A 9,042-nucleotide genomic window follows, 5' to 3' on the forward strand; every position below is an offset into this window, starting at 1 on the left:
ATTTTCTACTCTATGCATTTTCTACTCTATGCATTTTCTACTCTATGAATCTTTCTATGAATTTTCTACTCTATACATTTGAGTCTTTCTATAGCCAGGATTTGATCTGCCATATTGAATATTACAGTGGTTTTGCTGTGTAATTTTACACAGCAACATGCATAAAGCAGCTTTCATTGTTAAAATCAACAAGTCACAGAAAAGATCAAAGATTTTTTCCTTTGACTCAGAATCTCAGTGCACCCACACAGCCCCAGTGACACTGTGCAAAGATGCTTTGTTCTAAACCCATCTAACCCAAGTTTAGAAGCAAAATAAATACTGTTATACAAAGTAATTCTTGAGTAGGGATGATGAACACAGCTAACCCAAGTGCATTGCCTTTGGGAAAATCTAGTGATAAGTCAAGATCATCCCTGGAATCCCTGTTTCATGGTGCATTTCATGTGAGCTGCTTCTAGAATACTTTAGCCACTGAGTTGATTGGCAGATGAGCTACAAGTAGTATTTATGAGCCTAAAAACTGTGGAGAGCAGTCAGATACCAGCTTTCCAGCCCTGTAACCTCTACCATCTACATTAACTCATTAACTGGGCTCTTGTCAGTGCATCTCAAGGGTATTTACATGAGTCTTACCCTCAGGATCATGCTCTGGTCATGCAGTTTTACATCTTCCATTAAAAAGCTCACTACATTTCAGATTTAAATTGACCCACATTATCCCCACACCTTCACCTTTCCTGAAGGTAAAACTTTCCTGGGTTTAAGACAAGTAGCTATTGACCTGGCAGGGAGAAAAAGCACTCTTATGGGAATAATTTTATGTTAGCATATAAATAACTGCAAAATAAAAATAGCAAAGTGCTTAGAACAGCTGCTGGGACTCCTAATTTCCCTTTATTCCTCAAACAAAGGGATTACCTACTCTACTGTGACACCCCATTGGTATCTGTTGCTTTCCTGGTTTCTCTGCTGTCAGGTTTCACCAACATTGTTTTCTTTAGGAGGAGAGATGGGGAGAGCTTGTGCTCAGGTTAAGCTCAGGAGGCTTTGGCTACATTCTGAGTGATTCTTCAGTGTTCTGTGGAGATGCCCAGTCACTTCATCAGAGAGATTCCTCGTTCTGGCCAAGCACTCTGTTCTGTGATGTCAGAACTGAAAAATCAGCATCACTATTTTCACTTAATGGGTCTCTTCAGAACAGGCTGGGCAGGATGGATCAGCAATTTGTCCTATAAAGTCTTGGTGGAAGAGGCTCCCAGTTTAAATGCCTTTAATATTTACCAAAAGAGACATGATGCCCAAAATAGCTAAAGCAGAAAAGGAGATCCTGAAAGCAGGAATTTCAGCCTCAGGTTGATAGAGAAAACTGCTTGATGCAAGAAACGTAGGATTCTTAACAGGAGAAACAGATTCTTCACTGGATCTCCAGGAATATGAGTTTTAATAAGAGAGGTTTTAAAGTAGGCATCTAAACAAGGCAGGCTTCTTAATTTAAGTTTATATCTTTGCAAAATATTAAGTGTAACATGAACATATGGTAAGTCTATTTTTAACATTCAAGTCTACACAGGTTTTCTGCTGTTGATTCATAGTTAATTAGTTTGCAGTTCACCTTTAGATAACACAGCTTATATTTTTATATATTTATTTAGCAAATAAAAACCAAAACACTTGAGCCTTGAAAAAAAAAAAGAAAAAAAACCCACCCAATAACTTTTGAAAGCTTAGGCACAGAGAAATAGATCTTCACATGTTTGTTTAACATTCTAACCATTGTTCAGAGAAACAACATTGTTCAATCTGGTGAATGATTGGTTAATTTTTATTATGGGGAAAAGAGAAAGAAATTTTCAACATCAATATTTAAAATGAAACTATTGACCTGAACACCTGTTCAGCCTTTTAAATTCTGTTTTTTAAAATTTTCTTTCAAGAGTACTGATTTTCTGTGCATGGCAGGAGTTGGAACAGATGCAGTGAAGCAGAAGCAAGAAGAATCTGTTTGCTCTGATTGCTGGCCAGAGGGCAACGCGGGGTACTTAGAAAGGCTGAGGGCAAAGGAATGCTCTTTCAGACTGATCAAAGTCTGCAAACCACAGAAGTTTTTCTTTCTGCTTGTTTGTTTCCTTTTTTCTGAAGAGCAGAACATAGCAACTTCCTTTCAAATTTACAGGTGTTTACAGTAAGCCAGTGAGAGATTAGGTTTATTTTAAATGCATGCACATTTTGTAGGTAGAATAAAATTGTACATGTGCAAATGAAATAAATGATGTAATAACAATTTGCATAATTTACATGCAGGCATAAAGAATGAAACTCTATTAAGTGTTGTATTAAACAGCTTAATGAAAGTTTGCATATATAATTACTTTAATTTACATTTTTATAATCAACTGTTCTTTATAACGGCTCAGATCCTGGTTTCTATCTCAGCATCCCAAAGTGCTTTGCAAACATTTTGTGCATTGCCTGTAACAACACTGGAAGGTGAAAAGCTGAAAGAAAAAGAACAATTTCGTAATCGCGTGAATCTCTCTGTACTTTTCTTTAAAATTCTAAGTAGATTCTCATGAATCCTTTGACTTTGTGATGAAATCAGTGAGAAGCCCTCTAATCCTAACAGTGCACAGGTTAGGGTCCTCAAATACACTTGTGCAACTGTTAATGAGGATGCACAAATTTGGGATTGAGAAATTATTTGGATAGAGAACAGCTCTGATATCTATCCCTTCCCCAAAGTATGATCATGACACAGACTGTATCCCTAACCCATTCCCTAGCAAGGTGCCACTGTTGTTGGGCTGATGCATATGAAGGGAGGTGAACCACAGCCATGGTATGCAGCCCAACACAGAATGTTTGAAATGCTCCTGTCTTAGAAAGTTATACCTCCATCACAGACAGGGAAACAAGCTGTATTGGAAGAATGGACATAAAATTAGAGCTTTGTTCAGACTTTCATAACTCATAAGAGTGAACAGCAGCATACCTTTCCGCGATGCATACAGTCCCTGCATTTTCATGTTTATAGTATATATGTAGTGCAAAGGATTATTTAATGTTGTCACAGCATACAGAATACCTCTGGTGTATCTCTGGTGTGGGTGATTGTGTAGAAAGCACTCTACCTTGATATTTAAAGTAGCTTTCATCATATAGAAAATAGCCATGGGTAAATAGGCAGTAATGATCACAACTTTCCTAAGGAGAGGAGAGTGAGAGATAAAGAGGAAATTGGGGTTGCACTGAATCTGAGTGCAGATATACATTTAAGTTCAAAGGACCCAGGATTTGAAACAAGAAATTACAAGGCCTCTTTCCCCTTTCAGAGTAGAGTGAAAATGTGAATCACTTAAAAGAACTAGTCAAAGAGACCTCATCAAAGTTCTTAAAAATACATGGTGTGGAAAGTAGCTTATGAGTAGACTATTAGATAAGAGTTAGAAAAAGAAAACGACAGAAAAAAAGGACAAAATGGAATCTGAATTAAACATCAGTCAAAGGATCTTATTTAGTTACTTAGAATTTTTATTGAGATCTGACAGTAGAATATGAATTTTCTGAAATCTCTGAGTTCTTAAAAAATTTCTATGCAGAAGTCCACCTGTATTAAAAAAAAATAAAAATAAAAATAAAAATCACAAAAGGAACTTGTGTTGAACTGCCCATTTTATCTCTTTTACTGAAAACTTATTTCCACACCTCAGAAATTTTTCTGTGGGAAAAGCTATTAAAAGCATAGAACATCCTCTGTTTTGAGTAAAAATGTTTTCATGGTATGAAATGATCACTTGGTACTGCTCTTACCAGGTCTTACTGCTGCCACTGTTCAGGTTTTTCAGTAGCACTACATGCTTTACATGCAAGGGACTTCTTGCTTGTGCTCCAGGACCTCATGATCTTAAAATCAAGCAAACAAACAAACAAGATATCCCGAGAAACTAAGGCAGATAAAAGAACAAAAAGAAAGGAAAAATGAAAAAACAAAAACAGCCATGGAATTCTTTGCCAGGGGAGGAATAATGATATGTTAAGGCAACCTCTTAGCAACTCCTTAAACATTTTGTGTTTGATTAAGAACATTAATACTGCCAGTGTCCCATACCAGCATTGTTGCTTTCCTCTCCAGATGTCTGCAGTGTTTTTTTTTTACCTTCCCTTCATAGACAAGCAAGAAACCAATATGCAAATTAGAACTGAATGACTGAATAATTACTTTCTGCATGTCCCAAGGAGAAATTCAGTTTTTTGAGCAGAATCAGATAAGCATGTTTGGAGATCAGCTGAGAAACATCTTACCCTCCACAAAAGCTAAGAAGACATATGTGGCTGTGGACAATGAGAGGCTAAATCTCTACTTTCTTCTGAACAACTCTCAAAGGGAAGGGGGCAAACTGCTGTGTGAGAGGATGAGCAAGAAGGAGCAGGACATTGAGTAAGACTTGCCATAGGTCACTGGTTTCCATTAAGTGCACAGTGGTAATTGGAGGCCTTATGACTAGACATCTGCTTAGTGATCTACAATCAACTGCTCCCATTTGTTCTTAAAGACACTATGATATGCCACACTAGTAAGCCAAAATACAACAATAGAATCACAGAATCATAGAATCATAGAATCACATGGTTGGAAACGACCTACAAGACCATCTAGTCCAACCGTCTCCTCATCACCATTGCCACCACTAGCACTAAACCATATCACGTAGCTCTTCATCCAGATGCCTCTTGAACACTGCCAGGGACAGCGACTCCACCACCTCTCTGGGCAGCCATTCCAGTGCCTGACCACTCTCTGAGAGAAAAAGTTCTTCCTTATGTCCAACCTGAACCTCCTCTGATACAACTTGCTGCCATTACCCTGTGTCCTGCTCATTGCCTGGGAATACATACAACGGTATGGATATGGCTTTTTTGGCAGATGATTAAAGGATGACTTTACTGTTCAGGTGCTCTGCTGAGGAAATCAAGCACAGCCTGATAGGAGTTGAGCTAAACAATTACGTTCTTTGTTCTAAGCTTTAAGGGATGGAAAACTCCCACACTAAGAGTAAAATTAGTTTTAAACATAGATGGAATTACTGCCAGTGGTTACTATGCATGTGTTTGCATGATAGGCAGAGGAACACTTACAACCTTTCCTACCATTTTACTCTTCTGATAAGTCCCAGTTCACAGAAGGGAAAAGAATATGGGAAGATGAGAACAGTAGGAGAATGCTTTAGATATTATTATTAGTGATATTTCATTTGCAGAATCTAAGCATACTAATTACTTCTTCAAGATCTCCAGACCTATAGTCTTCTAACTCCTGTAGAAGAACAATAATATTTAGGAGTTTATCTCTTAGTGTACACACAGAAAACATTTGAGTGCTCTTCTTGTTCACTTTATACCAATGATATAATTGGATCTGTACAACACAAAAATGCCTGTGAAAAAATTGTGGAAGAAAGTACTAGTGCTTCATTTCAGAGTATTCTTAGTCTTAAAAAAAAAAAAAAAGAAAGAAAGAAAGAAAGAAATTGCTATCAGCTTAAAATCTGTTCAAGTTTGTTTGATGGCAATAACTTGAACTTAAGTACATGATGCCCAAAGTCCAGTTGATGATGTTATAGATGGAAAATGCTGAAAAACTAAGCAATGTGGAACTGCTTGCTTAGAACAAGGTAATTCGGGATGTCAAGAACATGAACTGACCTATAGTCACCTTTTTTGGGCTGCTACAACCAAATATTGTGTTTTGCCAGTGAATCTATTTCCATGATGAGATGATAGAATTTGGTTTTACTAGTAGTTTTCCACTTTGCTAGGGCTTTTTTTTTTTTCTGAAAGAATGAGATGACTGTAGGAAAGCTGAGGCTAAGGAAATGTCACTATGAAGCATTATGGAAACTGAACATAATTGAAAAGGAAGGAATAACAAAGCAAATACAAATGTTGGATGAATGCCTTGCATGCTTCAAAAGGTTAAGGCATGGGTATAAAATAGCTCTTATCCACCCCTGAAGTTTTCTTTCAGCATTAGGTGGGAAGGAGCCATACATGCTTTAATTTTTTCAGCTTTTCTTCTGAAGTTCAGTCTGGTGAAATCGGTGCAATTCTTTGTTATACAACAACTATTCTATATACATTTGGGCTCAAAGTATCTCTATAGTATTGCCTCTTGCTTCTGTGAATGTCCAATTTGTAACATGCCAAACCTTAATTATTCAAAAGCTAGTTTGGAAAATAGTCTCTGCAAACAGTATTAGCATTATTGAAAAGAGACTGCTATTCTACTTATTAAATATTTAATTGTCTTAATATATAGTAATGACATTTTTATCTATCAGCACAAAAGATACAAAGTTCCATTGCTTTCATCAGTTAGAGGAAGGATTCCGTAAGTACTCAAGTTGTCAAAATATGTTAAATTGTATCCTTTCAAATGATTCAGAGTAAGATTTTTTCAATGGAAAAAGAAATGACACAGAAAGGAAGCAGCTCTACACAAAGAATGACTTAGTTGTCGATGCCAGAAATGGCCATACAATCTGAAATTAAAAGGGAAATTGATGGAAGAGAAGTATTTGTGTGAAAATTTCCATTATAAATGTTCTCATTTTTCATCTTCTTTTTCCTTACATTTTTCACAAAGGCTGACACAGTCATAACCCTCAGCAATTCTGACTGAGCGTAGGGAGAGCGTAGGGAACAAAGATTTCTCTCAGAAGTGAAATAAATACCAGTGCCATTACCATCATTTGAAGCACAAGTATACTTCCACAGATTTCTTTTATTTTCCCTCCAAAGTCCTTTATTATCCCCTTGAATTCCATGAACTATTACCCAGTCATATTGTCAGCAGATGTCATCTTTTACTTGAGGCCATTTCACAGTATTTGGAATTCCTGAGAAATTTCCCTGAAAAGGTAAATTCTCACTTGCCCTTTGAAAAGAACATCTACTTAAAGGGGAATCTATGGACGGTGTCAAAAGGCATGCAACGTATGCGGCAATTACAAGCCAGATTCTTACAGAAGATTCTCAGGAAATGAAGAAGGAACGCACCTTGTTAAAAAGGATTTACCAGGATCTCCCAGTTAAGCCATCTGTAACTCTTTGGACTCAGTGCATTACTGCCTCTAACAGTATAAAGCTCCCGCATGATCCAATAGCTAAAGTCTATGCAAGACCTATTAGCAGCTGCTTGTAATATTATTGACAGGACATGTACTTGACAATCAAAGATTTGGTTTTGTAATTGTTATTTTTATCACTACTTAGGCTTAAATTCTGAGCTGTTTCCTAAAGTTAGTGAACTATTCAAGCTTTTTCTATCAAAATATTGCCAGAAAAGTGGAACTGATCCTGATGATCCAATAATTCTCTTTCTCATTTATGGCTTGGTATGTCCAAGTTCGATCTTTTCATGTATTTGGTAGAACTTGAATTTGTATTTTTTCAAATGTCTGGGAGTTCTGTTTTTAAGTATAGACATGATATAGCTCATATGAGAACTGGCTGAGGTTGACTGTTTAATCAGCATGAAAATAAGGACTGGTATGATTTTTCATGCTGCACAAAAGCTTCTGGTTAAAGCCAGTCTCTGGGAGGCAATACTCTCAGGAATTTAATTTCAGCACCAATTAAAAAAAAAAAAAAAAAAAAAAAGTTACAGATGTATGGGAACAATATTTTACATATTGAAGATAAGATCCTTTTTTGCAGTTTGATGGTGATCAAGACAGTTTCTGGTATTACAAATGTTAGTATTACTGCCAACGGAATCTGTTTCCCACCACTATTCTGGCTCCAGTAATTCTTGCCATTAATCTCCCACTGGTTAAAGTAAATTCTTCTCAACTCTTTCCCAACTCAGTTTTATCTATCCATTTCATGACTGTTACCTCTAAACTGGATGTCTTTGAAAGAGCAACATAGTCTTGTCACAGATGTCATATCTCATGATAAAAGAGATAAAACCATAAATCTGAAAACCTTGTCATCTGAGGGCATTTTTTTCAGACAAAATTTCTCCCCCTGCTCCAATCCCCTCGCTAAATAAAATAAATAAATAAAAAGTAAAATCAGCTCCCTCGGCTCCTCAGGCACCTGTAAATACAAGCACCCAGTGGAGGTTCATACTTTACAGAGAACATATTATACGAATAAAAATTAAGGCATTATATTCCTGGTTTCAGCACAGTTCGTTAGTCAGATGCTGACAAACCATACTGGGGTATTTTCTGTACAACTGGGAGGAGACTGAGACAAAAATATATCTCACTCAAAGAGTCAGTAGTTGAATATAGAAAAATTCCTCTTTACGACACAGGTATGTGTCACATCATTCCTATGTCAAAGGAATGTGTAAAGACATGGAAAAAATACTGGGGCTAAGAAACTATTGACAAACATATGCTTTTTTTTTCCTTCTGTTCTTTTTCTGTCACAGGAAACACAAAACTCTTAAGATGGCACAGTAAAAAAAAAAAATTTATATAAACCACTTTGCATAAAATGAAATTCAGATCTCTCTAAGACTCAAGATCATATAGGGAAGAAAGCAACAGCAGCTGTCAGAGTCTTTCTATGCCAAAATGCATGTTGAGCTGGAGAGTAAAAAGATGCTGAAAAAGAAAATGAGCAGTACAAATCTAAAACCAGAACTGTACTCTAGGAAATTCTATTTTGAACTGAGGGACAGATTAGGCAGTGATAAAAGCATAGAAATATCAACTGGAAATTGGAATTGAAGAAAAAATAGCAGCATTTGGGGGCAGTGTGTTTGAAGTTATAGCAAACACAACTGGACTCAAGTGGAGAGGGAGCAAAAACTGCAGAACTGAAGAAGTATTATTCCTTTGGGAAATATAAAAGAACATGAGGAGGAAAATTCCTGAATGCTAATTCCAGTGAAATATTGGAAGGAGGAGAAGGAAAAGAGCAAGAAATAGCAGAAAACCACTGTGAGGAAATACAGGTATAGGGTTTGTGGTTGCTCCCTCTCCCTCTCCCTCTCCCTCTCCCTCTCCCTCTCCCTCTCCCTCTCCC

This window comes from Lagopus leucura, unplaced genomic scaffold (genome assembly GCF_019238085.1).
Source record: "Lagopus leucura isolate 7727_CA_CO unplaced genomic scaffold, USGS_WTPT01 Super-Scaffold_100008, whole genome shotgun sequence".
NCBI classification, from domain to species: Eukaryota; Metazoa; Chordata; class Aves; order Galliformes; family Phasianidae; genus Lagopus; species Lagopus leucura.